Below are 17749 nucleotides of genomic sequence, written 5' to 3'. Positions count from 1 at the left end.
AATATAAACCGAGAATATCTATAGATAGTATTTTCTCGGCTCTCTTGAAGCTTGGAAAAATAAAGTTTATCTAAAATAATACAAGTATTTTGTGTGTTGCCAAGATTCTCTGGGCTCTATTGTTGTCCGCTGCAAAGGCTGATTAATTAATTTCACACTGTAGCTCCAGAGAAGATTTTCCCACAAACAAGTGACCGAGAAAAATGTAGCCCCAAAGAAAGTCAACATCAAGTTCAACAACGTGCTGGCGCTCATTAGCATGACAATGGTGTCTGGGCGCACAGAAGTCTTCTTAACAAGAGGGTCTGGCGTCAAGACACTCCACCTCCCAGACCCCAGAACATTTTCCCAGGCTCTCCTAACAATCGCACAACTGTTTGCTTTAAACGCCTGCGCCGGGGCCACTCGGTTCGCCCTATCATTACTCCGCGGACTGCACAATGGACGATTCCGTTAAGACATGACATATTAACGCCGACATACTGCTAATGTTTTCTTACCTTTCAATGGAAGTAAAAATGTGTAGGCTATATAATTTCAAACCACTTCAATAAATAATAAAAAACGTACAATAAATGCAAGTGGATTATAATGCTGTTATTCCGCTATTAGGACAAATATTATTATTATAGACTACTTTTGTAACAAGTAAAAAAATAAAATAATAAAAAAGCAGTAGGCCTACCTAAGCATTTCCAAAGTACCAGCAAAGTTGACATTTTTTGGATCTTATAACCAACTCAAGTAGAATTGACACCCGTTGCTATAATAAATCTCATGCATACTTACATACCGTAAATCCAATAAAATAGGCGTTACTGATGTCCACATTGAATTTCAGTTAGGCTATAGAATTTTTGATGATAGAAAAACTCGAGCTCTGCAGCAGCAGTGTAGAGTTTGCTACAGCTATACGAGTTTAAACTGAGCCCGAGAAATAAACCCGGAGCTATCTGGCATAGATACACGTTGAAAGAGAGCAAAGGTATGTAATGAGTCAATCCAATCTGGAGCAGTTTACTACAAACACTGGCATTAGTCTACTTTTGCTTGAGTGGCCTGAGACAAGAAAACTGGCCAAACGACTCTCTAATTTGTGCAAGTGTCCAGACTGCCAGTCAGTCCCGCACCACATGTCGTTGGCCTCGTCACGAGCCCGCCTGGCGTGGACGTGTCCAGAACCCCAAACAGTTCTGCTCCTCTATTCATTGTCCATTGTGAATTGATGTCTATTGTTCCAAATCTGGGTGAATTCTCCTTTACCCTTTTTAGTTACGCCCATAATCTTTTTTCTGAATCATTCGCTAGGCAAGAGACAGAGATAGATGTAGGCTAGTGTGGAGGCAGAAGTAGAGAGATCTATAGAACGGATCCAACACGACTTAGATCCATGAGCAGAGAAATAGAATGCTTGAAAGCCTTTTCCCATCACTCGCCAAGACGCAATACACCACAAACGCCAGCCAGCTACATCTCAAAGTGAATCTTAACTTTTACCCTTCAAATATTTCCTTTTTTTCCACTTAACATAGGCTACAATTACAACTCCATCATCCAACTCCACGTTATTTTAAGTCGACTCGCAGAAAGGCGGGATGGAACAGTTCTAAAAATTGCTGGCCTACATTTCGGCACCATCGCATCAGCGGAGAGGGACCCGTCACTGCAACCACGGGTCCCCGTGCTGCGCCTTGTTGCTTGAAGTAACACTGCTTGCCTAGTCACTGAGTCCAAACGCGAGAGAGTGAATACGCACCAAGCCTTTAGTCCCGTTCAGAAATAACAAGGAACATGCGAGCGCAATTATTAGAGGTGGATAAGACACCGTTTCAGCCGAGCAAATGAGCGAAGCACTGACTGCAGCCTCCTCTTGTCGAGGACCACTAGGAGAAAGGATGATTTCCTCTGGGTTCTGTATGGGTTCTGGGTCACGTTGCCTTACGTGGGTCTCGGTGGCTACGTCTCCATCCTCAGACCGCGCACAACCGTGTGCTGTTGAAGAGTGTTTTCTCATGCGACCACAGAGTTAACGCTTGTAACAAATGAGCAGGTACTTCATTCGAAAACAAGACGGATAGCCTGATTGCAGGTGGATTCCGCGTTGAGTTGAAAGATACGTACTAGTCCAAGCGCCTCGTATTTTACTACGTGAGCGAATACGTGCTTACGTCAGGAACCGGGATCGTTAACCTCCTTAGACGATTCAATGGTATCGTGAAAGGTTTCAGTAGGTTATTAGCAAAAACAACGTTTTGTGCATATAGCTATGGTTGATATTTTGGCAAATAACAATGTCTCTTAGTTGGTAGAGCATGGCACTTGCAACGCCAAGGTTGTGGGTTCGATTCCCACGGGGGACCAGTACGAAAACACATGAAGATATATGTAACTCACTACTGTAAGTCCCTCAGGATCAGAGCGTCTGCTAAACTGTAAACGTAAAACATTTTGAGAGCGAGATGTCTGTTTCACTTAATGTGCCCCTACATTTATTTACACTACAAACTATGATAGGCTTATACACATGTAGCATGTTATTAGTTCAGTTTCTTCAACATGCAAGGTTTGTGTATAATGTATGTATATGTGTGTGTGTGTGTGTGTGTGTGTGTGTGTGTGTGTGTGTGTGTGTGTGTGTGTGTGTGTGTGTGTGTGTGTGTGTGTGTGTGTGTGTGTGTGTGTGTGTGTGTGTGTGTGTGTAATACCATAGCATTTGTATTGCTGCTCAGATGTTTTTGTTCAGAACTCCAACAAGCAACAAGTTGAGCAGCTTTCCTCTACATATTTGATTGGGTTCTCCTCATATTTGATCATGGCATTGATCATGATTTAAATTGACGTAAGAAGACTACATCCTATTGTGGATCTGAAATGTCTCTTAATTTATCTCTGTTGAATATCTGAATATAATAGGCATCACATTGATCAATTAGGCCATGGTAATAACAAATTACAACCTTTGCAAGTTTTGAAGGCATCAGACAAAAAAAACTTCTGGTGAAATGAATTACTGAATAGGCCTATAGACACCTGCACGAGAGTAGTTTAGCATTGCCTATGTTTAGCATGAATTTATTTACATAATATTAAAATACATATCTAAGCGTTTCGTTTGATTGACTGTCTTTACAGTCTTTTTCACAGCTCATCTGACCAGATATAGTTTTAACGACGCAAAGAAAAGTGGTAAAAGTATAATAATAATAATAATAATGTCATAGCTTACATCTTTCGATTAAATCTGAATTAAAAACTTAAATCTTTGCTGCAACTCAACGTCCCTTTGAGAAACAATTTGATTTTGATAACAACCATAATCTTTAACGATCAACGTCAAGGGCAGCAGAACTCGTTTGAATGAGCTGGCCCCTAACTTGGGCCTCGACATTTTGTAACGGTGCTTTATTCTCTGTATATACAAGGAACCAATTGGACAAAGAATGTAGGCTACTTTTATTAACAGACGTAAATCCACAGATTAATTTAGCTAATTATCAGCAAGCTATAACTTGGAGGCAAATGGAACTCATTAATGTAATCTGTAGTTTATCCATGAAGGATATTGAATAACTCGTTTTTTTGTTGGTCACGAATACCAGACAGCCTACACTTCACACAATCGCAACGCTTGAAATAACCTAAATAGCCTACATATCAAACATATTAGGGTCTATTATCACTATTATAATTTTAACAACTTATTTTTATTGAATTATAGGTGTAATATTTAGTGTAAACCTGATATGAACTGTTCATTTATTCAAACTGAAAATGCAGCATTTCACCTATTTCATGGCATCGCGTGGTGGCAGACTTAATTTATCTCACTGTAAAATCAGTTACAAGCCTATCTATGCCTCGCAAAGGCAGATTTTTGGCTTTAATAGCTCCTATTGACTACTAGACATTGATAAATGAGTGTGAATACAAGCCTATAAAATAAGCCTACATGACCGTTGTTGAGACTCGTGAATTGCAGCATGTATCTGAGTAGGCTGTCTCGAAACTGGCAATTTTGTTTAAATCCTAAACCACCCCAAGAGAAAGGATTCAAGCAAGGACTGAAGCAACTGCAGAAACAGCGACGCCCATCGGACGAAAGTACTTGTCCATGGAATGCACGAAATCTGATTAACATTTATGAATAACCTATTATACAAAATGAAATAGCTATTGGTCACACTTTCATTACATTCTAAGGAAAGTATCATTATTAGTCGTAGCAATTAGTAGTATGTTTGTAGCCGTCTATATACAGACGAGACACATCACTTTGCGTATTTTTATGAGATATAGACCCAATCACATTTGGTAATTTCTTTAATTGCATTCAATTAAACGTTTTCTTAAATAATAATGTGGATGACATAAAATAGATACAAGAATAATCATAAATGAAAAGTTTAAAAAGTATGCTGGAAGAAGACTCCAGGTGACATGATGTTAATAACTCAGACAACAATTAAAACGTAATTTGATTATCCTCGGTGTTTTAAATATAAAGAAAATAAAACTGGAGTCATGCTGTGTTGTTGAAAAATCCCCATAAAAACATATACAGCTAGAAGATCACAACGCCTGAAAAACCTGTAGCCTACTGGAAGCGACCACAATCAAATTCTATCAAGATAGTTGGTGACGAGATCTATGTATTTACCGAAAGTAAATCAAACAAAGCTAACAACCGATCATTCAATGTCAATCTTGGAAATTGGAAATTGTGGTAACCTTACATTAACTATATGATTCTGCATTGACTTTTATTTAACATAGTGAACAATTCTTTGAACAATTTCATCAATTTCATGCTAACATAGATTTAAAATCTAAGGGGTTTATTATTACTATGCTTATAAAGCGTTATTGTTACATTCCTCTATTGAAAAGTCATTTTCATAATTTTTCATGTTTCAAACTGGGCATAAGAGCAGAGCAATATTACTTTTCGCTGAAAAAGGGTGTGGTAAAACCTATGAGAGCCACATACATATGACACGTGCTGCCCAACTACAGAAAAAGAGGTTCACTATTGCCATTCAAATGAAAGGTGCATTTAGAGTGAGACTCCGTTTTAAATGTGATCTGTGTGGAACACCTTATCCAGTAATTGCGCTTCTATTTATCAAAGAACACTCTCAAGTTACCGCTTTTCCAATTAAGTGAAACATACAGGAGTATATGATCAATCTAATATAAGATATTTATAATTATCTGAACTATCAATAATCTATCAATAATCTATCAATGGGACATATAATCTCACAGCAAAAGTTCCTTCAGGGCTAGACTCCAAGGAATCTTGCTTATGAGCATACAATTCTTAGGATTGATTGGACAGAGGAGCAATATTCACTAAGATCATTTAGAGAAATATAGTAATAAAAAGCCCTAATGCCTGATTGGACAATGTAACATATTGCAGTGTGTATATAATGTATTTGTGCCTCAGGGAGAATGTGATTGTGCTAGTTGCAGTGTCTTTATGCACTATACATCTCTACGCTTTTGAAAGAGTAATATGTTGTCTATGTAAACAAAGTCAAAACATCTTGGTTATCACGTGTTGAAAGGACATTCATTGGACCACTCTAATGGCATCTTCTTACAGTATCGGGCTATTGCCACCTTATCCTACCACCCCCGTGATTCAATAACCATTACATGACAGTTTGGAGTTTTGAAATATATGACTTATTATAGAGTATTAAACTCATATATGTGTAATATATCTGTAACTGCAACAATTCCTTTGGAGTAACTGTATTTCTGTTGGATGATGATATTGGTGGAATTCCTCTGGTGTACCTTAACCGACTGCAGATGAATGGTCTGTATATGGTTTGCTATAAATATCCCAAATGTACACTATGTGTATTTCAGCATATTATTATGACAGAGTCCTTTAATTAATTACTGCAGTGGGCTAAATCAGGGTCACACAGAGTGTTTCTCGGTAGTCTTAAACAAATCTACTTTGAAACTAAAGTATACACCTCACACACATGGTTATGGGCTTAAAGAAAGAAGACACCTGTACCATGTCAGATATAGAGTTGAAATGTATTACATTTGAGTTTGGATCTCAATATTAAACTTTATATACATCACAGAAGACTGAAATATGACAAAACCGTTTGACATAGAAACAATAGATTTTCTGTTTAAAAAAAAAAGAAGGTTCATAATTATGAAATTATGAAAAATATGAATAACATTCCACCCATGAGGCCACTAGGTAATTTGACTGCAGGAAAGGGCTACTTGGAGTTACATTTAATAAACAATGATTTTATCTTGTCTCCCTCTGATGAGGAGAAAGAGAACGACAAAACACCATTTAACTGCCACACTGCAGTATTAGACTATAAATGACTATAATCATATTCATTTCCTTCCATCATATATGCATGTTTTAATGATCTTATAATTTCAGCATGTGAACTGCTATATGTAAATGTTATAATTGAATGCATAATAGTAGAATCAATGCAATATCGCCCAACCTAACCCAGTGAGTTGTAAAAAGACAAACATCCCATTTTAATTAGTCCCATACATTTGTGTCTATCAATCCCATCTCGGAGGTGAGCTGATCAGTCAATGATAGACAGATTTTCAAATCAATCCAGAATCATTAAACACATAATTACTTAATTATAGACACAGAATATTATGCATGTAACATAATCCATAAATCATATTTTTTTAAATGTCTACTACCAGATATAACCGCATAACGCCACTGAATCACTAGAGTCAGGTTCAATGGTTTACAAGTGACCAAATCAAGGGTCCCACTTTTGAGAATTACAATAGCCATACTTCAAAGGGCTTGACCTCACATAAGGGCATTAAGGAGTCTCATGGGTCATGCATCAAGTCAAAGAGAGACCAAATATTTGAGGGTGGGATCCCGGGTGGGTTCCCGGGTGGGAGGATCCCATCCTAGCCCGCTAACCCTACACCAATTAGTACTAACTGCCTATAGCCTATAAAGAGCTATTTTGATGACAGGGCTCAGTTTAAAATCTAAATTAGCTTCAGAATATTATGAAAAGATGAACTGCTGGGTGAAATGAGTCTAGGAAACCGCCTCATTGCTATGCTCACAAATGCATGACCTATAGAATCAGCCATTATCAACTGAAAATATCCCTGCATGCTATTCAGGGAGGAGACATTTTGAAGGTATTCCCAGAGAAATGCCAGAGTTCAAGAGTGTAACATCAGCCAAACAATCTACAGAGCATGGCATGCAGAGGGAACAGCACGTGCCTCTTCAACCCACTTAAGATACATACATATATGAGATGTAGCTAAGTTTGATTTATACCAAAATCATTGTTATGCAATGTCCTATAAACCAGAAAAAAATACCTGCGTAGATAGCACCCATGACTACTACTGCCAGGGTCTAGGCCTAGTAACCTTTACCATTCACCCTTCTCTACCCCGACGCAGCTACTACCACCCTCCACCTAAACCGTTAAGTAAGGAGAACCTGAGCCAAATCTAACATCAACACTCATTATGCCAGCAACACAAGTGAGCCAGCGGAGCAGTTATTGCACCGATGCCATGCCTTATGACCTGCGATGTACAGTATACTATCAGCAGACTTCTAATTGACTTAACGCAGAGGCTCTCAGCGGGATAACGCCCACCTGTATCATCAATAAATATATCATCAATATGATCAACGGAGGGAGATTTAGAGGCCAGTTTGATACGGGAGCAAGCACATTCACTTTGGGCAAATTCTGGATTCTGTCTACACAATTCTGACATCAGAAACAATAAATCATGAGATGAAAATACATGGCATATGTCAATGTGAATATATCAATGACACATCAATAAATAAGTGTAATGTAATAAACAGCCTCAACTTGCGCAGCTCTGAACTTGAGTTGGCCTACCATTTCACAAGAATTCCCTGTGAATGATGACAAATGGGAATAGGCTAATAATCTTAACTTGATAGGTAAGGTATAACCTCTACGTTTGTCTTCCCACAGCAATGATACATATAAAATATGGAATTCATTATATATGCATAACATAAAATCTGTGAAGGAAATGTGCATTCAGAATAATTACATTATCTAGCTAGTAGCATTACGCAAGACTCAACATTATACCCATTGAAGGTAATTAATTTAGCGTACATTGTTATATTGCAAAATGTTTACTCTGAAATGATAAGCAATAATCCACAGATGGTAGTCGATGCATAATGAATAATAGAACAAAAATGTCTGTAAAATGAAGGATGTAAAGTAGTCTGCGTCGAGGCCTATATCCGTAAGAAGAAGAACACAGTTGATAAACTTACAGTGTGTCCTGGAGAGTTCCTGCAGAGAGGGAGATGCTTATTCGTTCCCTGCCATGAGAAAAAAGACTGGGTTCCCTCTGCCTCCCCTCTTTAATTACAAGCGGGCTGAATTTTATGCTAATGAGAACAACTTGCGCAGCATAAAGGAAGGGAGCAAGGGCCAAATTCGCCTCTCCTTTCCCATGCAATTCCGACGGTCAAGTTCAAGCGCAGAGACTTGTGCAGACAATTATCATTCAAAACACGTATGTGTATAGGAACATAGCCTATGTCCAAAATTCGTTGGGGGAGGCAGTCCTCAAAATGTTTCTTTACCATTTAGGCATTTTGTTAGAGCCAGCCATTTTGCTATAATTACCTACCCCGTTTGTGGAATATGAAGATGAAATCAATAGCCAGAATATGAAGATGTAATCAATAGCCAGATTTAAAACCATAAAGTGAATGAAATAGCCTAAACATTACAATTAACAGATTTTGCTCAATTTCTTTTTCTAATGATCAGTGAACATTTTAATTCAGAGGGAGGCCTACATTCTGATAGCATGTTGCGAACATATAGAGTAGATAAGTGTTAGGAAATACAATTCAATTAAACTGCTTCACTTTCTCAATGTATTATTTATTCTCATCACATTCCCTCTTGAAAATAATAAGTGCACATCATTCAAAGTCCATACATCTGGCCAATCTAGCTCAATTTCATGTTTTGTCGAGGTACAGTAAAACAACCACCATATTGTACCTCTAAAATTCCCATTTAGTTTCACTGTGTCAACATACAGTAGGCCTATTATATCGTCAGTAAAGGGAACGGTAGGGTAACAGCAGAGAAGAGCATCAGAGATGTAAGACGCACAAGAAGATGTAGCATGTATACTTGAACAGATAATGGCTTGGAAATAACATTAAAGAAAACGACTTTTAAAAAACGAATCATGTCTAAATGTTCCTTTACATAAAAACAAACTATGCATATACTCGTAGCTCCTGATAAAATATCATAGTTCTATGTACAGTAGTTCCTATTACTCAGAACACAGCCGTTCATGTTGCGACACACACAAACACAAACACGCGTGCGCGACAAAAGATTACCTAGCAGATGCGATGAACACCGAGAAGCACTCAGCACAACATAATTACCGCTGTACATTTAAGTAATTATGCGTGTACATGTGCACTCATTCATGTAGTCAAAATCCTGAATCAGTATGAGGACAAGCTATAGCAAACGTGCCACAGAGTCATGCCAATCCAATTTGGCTTGGTTCAGCCGAATTAGCTGCATTTATGTTGCCTAAATCCCTAATCAGGGACACTCTGGGAATATGTGAATAAGTGAATATACTGGTCATTTGATGGTTTAATTTAATTTCTCACTGTTCAGGATTATGAAATACTTGCATCCTATTACAGATGTGGCCCTTTGGACCTGGTTGTTGTGTAATAAAGAAGGGAGAAAGAGCAGGGTAACACTCACATATACACAACGCTGATGTTATTCCTTTCTTCCAACCAGTCTGAATCAAATGAAGTGGATGGATGGTCATCCAGGATAACCAAAGCTATATACCTCCATTTGAATATGAATAATTGCCTGAACATGCAGAAATGTCAATACATTCTAATGTTATTAGGCCTAGTTAGACTGAGGGTGGCCCACATCAGTTAGACACACAATGCTATCATAACTGAGACTGTAGGTTGACTTCCTCTCTTCAATTGCATGTTAAGCAGAATTATACATTTGTATTTTCCTATTGACTAAATCACTGAAGACACCAGTCTGCCAATGAGTGAAGAAGGCACCAACAGGAAAGAGAGAATCTATGATCTGTTAAAGTGTGATATGATAGGACAGGCTTGATTTGGAGGCAAACACTTTCATGTGCTGCTTGCCACATGTCACCCTCGCTGTGCTAGTCAGATGCCAACTGGTTAATCAATCCTCTTTGAAAAGCCATATATTGTGGCACCACCATATCTGCCACCTCAGAGCATTTTGATTCTGTTCAATTCAGTACAGTACAGACGATGAATGGCAGTGTTATAGGGATGGGCTGTGCACTGTCCGCAGTGTCTCTACTTTTTCTGCATTGTAGCCTACTACCCTGTCCCTCCCTCCCTCCCTGCCCAAGACTCCCCCCTGAGATATGGCGGTGTCTGAAATGTCATAGTCATGAATCTCACACCTCTTTTAAATCCCTCTGACAAATCAGTCCCAGTCTCCTCAGTTGCCATAGCTATCCCTGCGCCATGCACATGCAGAGCGGATGAGGCAGCCTGTGAGTGGAGAGAAAGGTGCAGGAGGTGGGAGGGTCCACTGACAGGGCCACCGCTGCCACATTTGCATGTATTCAAATAAAGCATGAATAACATGCATGCAGCAAACAAAGACGGGCCAATGAGAAGGCCTCTTTCCCGCCAGCCCACAAGCCCACTGTATTAACAGCAGCACCCTGGGACGGAGACAGGGAAGTGGTGTGAGAGCAGAGCGGCCCCTGAGTGGTGCAGGAGGGAGACACTTGTGGCCCCCAGAATATTAGCATTCAATTTGTGCCCATTTCCCAGTAATGTCTGGACACAGATGGTTAATATGTCTGAGAAATTACAATTTGTATCAAAGATGATAGTGAAGGTGTTTTTCATTTACATTACATTTACATTTACATTTAAGTCATTTAGCAGACGCTCTTATCCAGAGCGACTTACAAATTGGTGCATTCACCTTATGATATCCAGTGGAACAACCACGTTACAATAATGCATCTAAATCTTTTAAGGGGGGGGGGGGGGGGTTAGAAGGATTACTTTATCCTATCCCAGGTATTCCTTAAAGAGGTGGGGTTTCAGGTGTCTCCGGAAGGTGGTGATTGACTCCGCTGTCCTGGCGTCGTGAGGGAGCTTGTTCCACCATTGGGGTGCCAGAGCAGCGAACAGTTTTGACTGGGCTGAGCGGGAACTGTGCTTCCTCAGAGGTAGGGGGGCCAGCAGGCCAGATGTGGATGAACGCAGTGCCCTTGTTTGGGTGTAGGGCCTGATCAGAGCCTGAAGGTATGGAGGTGCCGTTCCCCTCACAGCTCCGTAGGCAAGCACCATGGTCTTATAGCGGATGCGAGCTTCAACTGGAAGCCAGTGGAGAGAGCGGAGGAGCGGGGTGACGTGAGAGAACTTGGGAAGGTTGAACACCAGACGGGCTGCGGCGTTCTGGATGAGTTGTAGGGGTTTAATGGCACAGGCAGGGAGCCCAGCCAACAGCGAGTTGCAGTAATCCAGACGGGAGATGACAAGTGCCTGGATTAGGACCTGCGCCGCTTCCTGTGTGAGGCAGGGTCGTACTCTGCGAATGTTGTAGAGCATGAACCTACAGGATCGGGTCACCGCCTTGATGTTAGTGGAGAACGACAGGGTGTTGTCCAGGATCACGCCAAGGTTCTTAGCACTCTGGGAGGAGGACACAAGGGAGTTGTCAACCGTGATGGCGAGATCATGGAACGGGCAGTCCTTCCCCGGGAGGAAGAGCAGCTCCGTCTTGCCGAGGTTCAGCTTGAGGTGGTGATCCGTCATCCACACTGATATGTCTGACAGACATGCAGAGATGCGATTCGCCGCCTGGTTATCAGAAGGGGGAAAGGAGAAGATTAATTGTGTGTCGTCTGCATAGCAATGATAGGAGAGACCATGTGAGGATATGACAGAGCCAAGTGACTTGGTGTATAGCGAGAATAGGAGAGGGCCTAGAACAGAGCCCTGGGGGACACCAGTGGTGAGAGCGCGTGTTGCGGAGACAGATTCTCGCCACGCCACCTGGTAGGAGCGACCTGTCAGGTAGGACGCAATCCAAGCGTGGGCCGCGCCGGAGATGCCCAACTCGGAGAGGGTGGAGAGGAGGATCTGATGGTTCACAGTATCAAAGGCAGCAGATAGGTCTAGAAGGATGAGAGCAGAGGAGAGAGAGTTAGCTTTAGCAGTGCGGAGAGCCTCCGTGACACAGAGAAGAGCAGTCTCAGTTGAATGCCCAGTCTTGAAACCTGACTGATTAGGATCAAGAAGGTCATTCTGAGAGAGATAGCAGGAGAGCTGGCCAAGGACGGCACGTTCAAGAGTTTTGGAGAGAAAAGAAAGATGGGATACTGGTCTGTAGTTGTTGACATCGGAGGGATCGAGTGTAGGTTTTTTCAGAAGGGGTGCAACTCTCGCTCTCTTGAAGACGGAAGGGACGTAGCCAGCGGTCAAGGATGAGTTGATGAGCGAGGTGAGGTAGGGGAGAAGGTCTCCGGAAATGGTCTGGAGAAGAGAGGAGGGGATAGGGTCAAGTGGGCAGGTTGTTGGGCGGCCGGCCGTCACAAGACGCGAGATTTCATCTGGAGAGAGAGGGGAGAAAGAGGTCAAAGCACAGGGTAGGGCAGTGTGAGCAGGACCAGTGGTGTCGTTTGACTTAGCAAACGAGGATCGGATATCGTCAACCTTCTTTTCAAAATGGTTGACGAAGTCATCCGCAGAGAGGGAGGAGGGGGGGGGGAGGGGGAGGAGGATTCAGGAGGGAGGAGAAGGTAGCAAAGAGCTTCCTAGGGTTAGAGGCAGATGCTTGGAATTTAGAGTGGTAGAAAGTGGCTTTAGCAGCAGAGACAGAAGAGGAGAATGTAGAGAGGAGGGAGTGAAAGGATGCCAGGTCCGCAGGGAGGCGAGTTTTCCTCCATTTCCGCTCGGCTGCCCGGAGCCCTGTTCTGTGAGCTCGCAGTGAGTCGTCGAGCCACGGAGCAGGAGGGGAGGACCGAGCCGGCCTGGAGGATAGGGGACAGAGAAAATCAAAGGATGCAGAAAGGGAGGAGAGGAGGGTTGAGGAGGCAGAATCAGGAGATAGGTTGGTTTTTCAAGGTGCCATTTTTCTTGCATACTGAAATGTGTCTATTAGAAAGATGTTCAAGATCCAACCATACAACGGGTGTCCATAGAAGACATTGGGACACAATTCAAAGACACATCAACCTCCTGCTCAAATCTTTGAAACACATAGGCCTACATTGCAGGTTAAGATTTTACTTACACAGTATGGACAATGCAGTTCTTTATACAGCAGCACACATATACAGGTCTGTAGACCAGATACCCGTTTTCTCCACTGATTGTACAACACTACAGTCAACAGTCACACGCAATTTTGCACCACATTTTCAAGAGGAAATTGTTTGCATTTTCACTGGGTAGCCCTTTCGTCATGATTTACAGGCAAAGATGTAGGCCTGGTGGTGCATACTTGCTTAAGCGAGATGTTACCATCTTCCACAATGCTTCTTTTGTTGTGGTTCACCATTCTGATAGAAATCACATGCTCTTGTGCACAAGCTCTGTGGGCAAAACACCCAACACAAATTCAGCAAGACGGGTGTTGCCAATTAGCAAAAAGTGGAAATTGTATCAGCTTTTTAAAAGATCCTAACAAACAAGTGGACACACATGCTAAACTCAGATTTGAATGCCATGAATGGCTTCTTCGCAAAAGATCTGGGAGGTTTTGCTCTGTATGCTCCAGTGGAGGAATACAGGAGACTGCTTTATAGAGGATGATCTGTCATTTCTATGCATGGCCTGGACCTGTGTGTGTGTGTGTGTGTGTGTGTGTGTGTGTGTGTGTGTGTGTGTGTGTGTGGTGTGTGTGTGTGTGTGTGTGTGTGTGTGTGTGTGTGTGTGTGTGTGTGTGTGTGTGTGTGTGTGTGTGTGTGTGTGTGTGTGTGTGTGTGGTGGGCCATGCTTTATCAGCGCGATCACTGCGGACGGTTAGAGGCACGTACAAACGTCCTTGTTGCCAAACTATTCCCCCAGCAGTGGCTTAGCTAGACAAGCTCAGGCTCAGACATTATCTTTAAAATCTGTAACATCTGATCAAATCACACATTCTATACCACTATATTTCTATGTAAAATAAAATAAAAACACTAATTAAATGAATTAAGGTTTGCCTGAAACAGGCTATATAGCCTAGTGGTTAGAGCGTTGGCCTAGTAACCGAAAGGTTACTAGTTCGAATCCCTGAGCTAACAAGGTACTAATCTGTCATTCTGCCCCTGAACAAGGCAGTTAACCCACTGTTCCTAGGCTGTCATTGAAAATAAGAATTTGTTCTTTAACTGACTTGCCTAGTTAAATAAAGGTAAAAAATACTGCATTGTTCTTAGCTCCAGGCTAAGACTGACCCTGGGCTAGCTTAGCCTGTGTTCACACAAGCATTTGTTAACCCAGGGCTAACGGACAAACCCAATACACGACCAACATTACATTCTATGTAGAGTCCTGCATGGGCATTAGATTTAAGCCCTACCCATACAAATGGTGTTCAGGCCCTGTTCGAACTGAAATCTGTTAGTTAGAAAATGGGTTTGTGCAATCCCCGGATACTTGGGACGTCCCTACCCTAACCCATAACCTTACCCTAACCTGGTTAGAGCGTTGGGCCAGTAACCGAAAGGTTGCTGGTTCGAATAACCTAGCCGACAAGGTATAAAAACTGTTCATGTGCCGTTGAGCAAGGCACTTAACCCTAATTTGTGCAAGTGGTGTATGTGACAAATATAAATAAATATATTTTAGCCTAACTGTAACCTTAACCCTTACCTTAACCATTTTACTTTTGAACTTCAATCTGGTGACGTCCCAAGGATTCCAAATCTCTGTCTGCCTCCTGCTCCGGAGCAGGGCCAGCTAGCCCTGGGCTAACGTTGGTGTTAGCCCACTTTAGAATGTGCAAGTGTGAACACTTGCTTTTCCCAGGGCTAAAATCTCCCTTAGCCCAGGGCTTAGGAGGCCCTTAGCCCTGGGATAAGGTGTGAATGCAACTGCTGCAATGAAACATTCTTTTTCACAGGATGGCTCCAGCTCCAGTGCTTTCACAGAGACCTAACTTTATTGACTGAGTTCACAAAAACGACCAAAACCAGTGACAAACAAAAACTTCTGTTTGAAAAAAAGAACAGTTAGCAACTGCAATCAAACATTAATTGCAATACATAAGACAGCTGCAAGACAATCACCTTAAAGAGCGACTGGAAGCGCCGATCCAGCATGTGTTTTTCTGGGGTGTGTGGTAGTTACTGATGTTTATCCCCCATGAGACACCATTGGAACAAAGTTAGTATAACTTCCTCAAAATAGTCAGAATGAATCTAAGATAACTCAAGAAATCTGTAATAGGCGCATTATTAGGCGCATTATTTCTCATGTAAAATAATGTATGATGTGTTGTCATCTGTAAACACTCCCATGGTCAGATAACATGAAAATAGAGCTCTTTGGTCACATACCAGTGGTGAGTTTGGCATCGAAAAACGGAAGCATATGCAGAAAAATACCTCATACCTAGGGTAAAATATGATGGTGCATCTTTGATGTTATGGGGCCATTTTGCTTTCACTGGTCTTGTGACCCTTGTTAAGGTCAACTGCATCATGAACTTTACCAAGTACTATGACATTTAGCCCAAAACCTGCTTGCCTCTGCCAGGAGGCTGACACTTAGCCACAAGTGGATCTTCCAGCAAGACGATAACCCAAACACACATTAAAATCCACAAAGAAACCACAAAAATCTATATTTTGCAATGGCCATCTCAGTCTCCAGATTTGAACCCCATTGAAAACCTGTGGTTTGAATTGAAGAGGGCCATCCATAAGAGCAGACGAAGGATATCAAGGATCTGGAAAGATTCTGTATGGAGGAATGATCTAAGATCCCTCCCAAAGTGTTCTCCAATCTCATAAAACATTTTAGAAAAAGGCTCAGTGTCGTTATCATCGCAAAGGTAGGGTGCTGTGGTACTAAAAAGTTTTTAGTACCAAATTGGTAACAGAATGAACCAAAAATCTAAAACCAAAAACAGAATGACTGCAACTGAACTGGCTACAATGGGAATTCATTGTAATTACAAACCACAGTTGGGTCACCTGCTACTGTCCTCCCTTCCACCGGCATACTGGTACTGTATGTTCAGCTCATAACTGCTTCCGTTCTCCTTCTGTAGTGTGGTGGTACAAAAAAAAGATATGCAAACAGTCTTTCTCTCTCCCCTTCTCTCTTTTCTCTCTCTCTCCTTTCAATGTCACCGCTCCCGGCTCTTACTGACACCTACCCATGAGCCCCCTCTCTTTTGATTTACTGCAATCAGCCCTCTCACCCACTGAACACCGACCGACACCGGACGTCCATGGATGTTGACAGTAGTTTAAATTTGGTCAGTCCAAATCTGAACCAATCATAGATGTCTGTTTCAAAAGCTTGGACAGCGCAGTGCAGTATAGGAGTATAGGTCAATACAATACAGTACAGTACTGTACAGTAGAGTTTAAATAAAATCAAATAAATTCAAATTGTCATATGCGCCGAATACAACAGGTGTAGACCTTACAGTGAAATGCTTACTTACAAGCCCTTAACAATGCTTTAAGAAGTAAAAAAAAAATACAATTCAGTGTTAAGTAAAAAATAGATAAGTAAAAAATAGAAAATAGAAAATAAAAGTAACAAATAATTAAACAGCAGCAGTAAAATAACAAGCGAGGCTAGATACAGGGGGTACCGGTACAGAGTCAATGTGCGGGGCCACCGGTTAGTTGAGGTAATTGAGGTAATATGTACATGTAGGTAGAGTTAAAGTGACTATGCATAGATTATAAACAGAGAGCAGCAGCAGCGTAAAAGCGGGGTCTGGGTAATCCTTTGATTAGCTATTCAGGAGTCTTATGGCTTGGAAGTAGAAGCTGTTAAGAAGACTTTTGGACCTCGACTTGGCGCTCCAGTACCACTTGCCGTGCGGTAGCAGAGAGAACAGTGTATGGTTCCTCTGAAACCGCCTGGTATAGAGATCCCGGATGGCAGGAAGCTTGGCCCCAGTGATGTACTGGACTATGCGCTTGATGTTGCAGGTGTAGAACCTTTTGGGGATCTGAGGACCCATGCCAAATCCTTTCAGTCTCCTGTGGTGGAATAGGTTTTGTCGTGCCCTCTTCACAAATGTCTTTGCGTGTTTGGACCATGATAGTTTGTTGGTGATGTGGACACCAAGGAACTTGAAGCTCTCAACCTGTTCCACTACAGCCCTGTCGATGAGAATGGGGGCGTGCTTGGTCCTCCTTTTCCTGTAGTCCACAATCATCTCCTTTGTCGTGATCACGTTGAAGGAGAGGTTGTTGTCCTGGCACCACACGTCAAGGTCTCTGACCTCCACCCTATAGGCTGTCTCATCGTTATCGGTGGTCAGGCCAACCACTGTTGTGTCATCGGCAAACTTGATGATGGTGTTGGAGTCATGCCTGGCCATGCAGTCATGAGTGAACAGGGAGTACAGGAGGGGACTGAGCACACACCTCTGAGGGGCCCCAGTGTTGAGGATCAGTGTGGCGGATGTGTTGTTCCCTACCC

The 17749-nt window shown here is 41.9% G+C and overlaps 1 long non-coding RNA gene across 4 annotated transcripts in view; it reads right to left on the bottom strand.

The window, feature by feature from the left end:
* The window catches only part of LOC106613731 (uncharacterized), a 51815-nt gene extending 43424 nt beyond the window's left edge, over positions 1-8391 (bottom strand). The window contains exon 1 of one of the 4 annotated variants that reach the window (XR_014378996.1): positions 8336-8391. This is a non-coding gene — a long non-coding RNA (uncharacterized LOC106613731). Of the gene's footprint in view, positions 1-789; positions 2529-8335 lie in introns of those variants that run through there. The other 3 variants (XR_014378995.1, XR_001330548.3, XR_001330547.3) reach the window with 3 other exon arrangements.
* Positions 8392-17749: the final 9358 nt, after the last annotated feature.

This window comes from Salmo salar, chromosome 10, assembly GCF_965601325.2.
Source record: "Salmo salar chromosome 10, fSalSal1, whole genome shotgun sequence".
NCBI classification, from domain to species: domain Eukaryota; kingdom Metazoa; phylum Chordata; class Actinopteri; order Salmoniformes; family Salmonidae; genus Salmo; species Salmo salar.
Note: the sequence above shows the minus strand (reverse complement) of the source record. Positions and strands in the feature narration are given on the sequence as shown.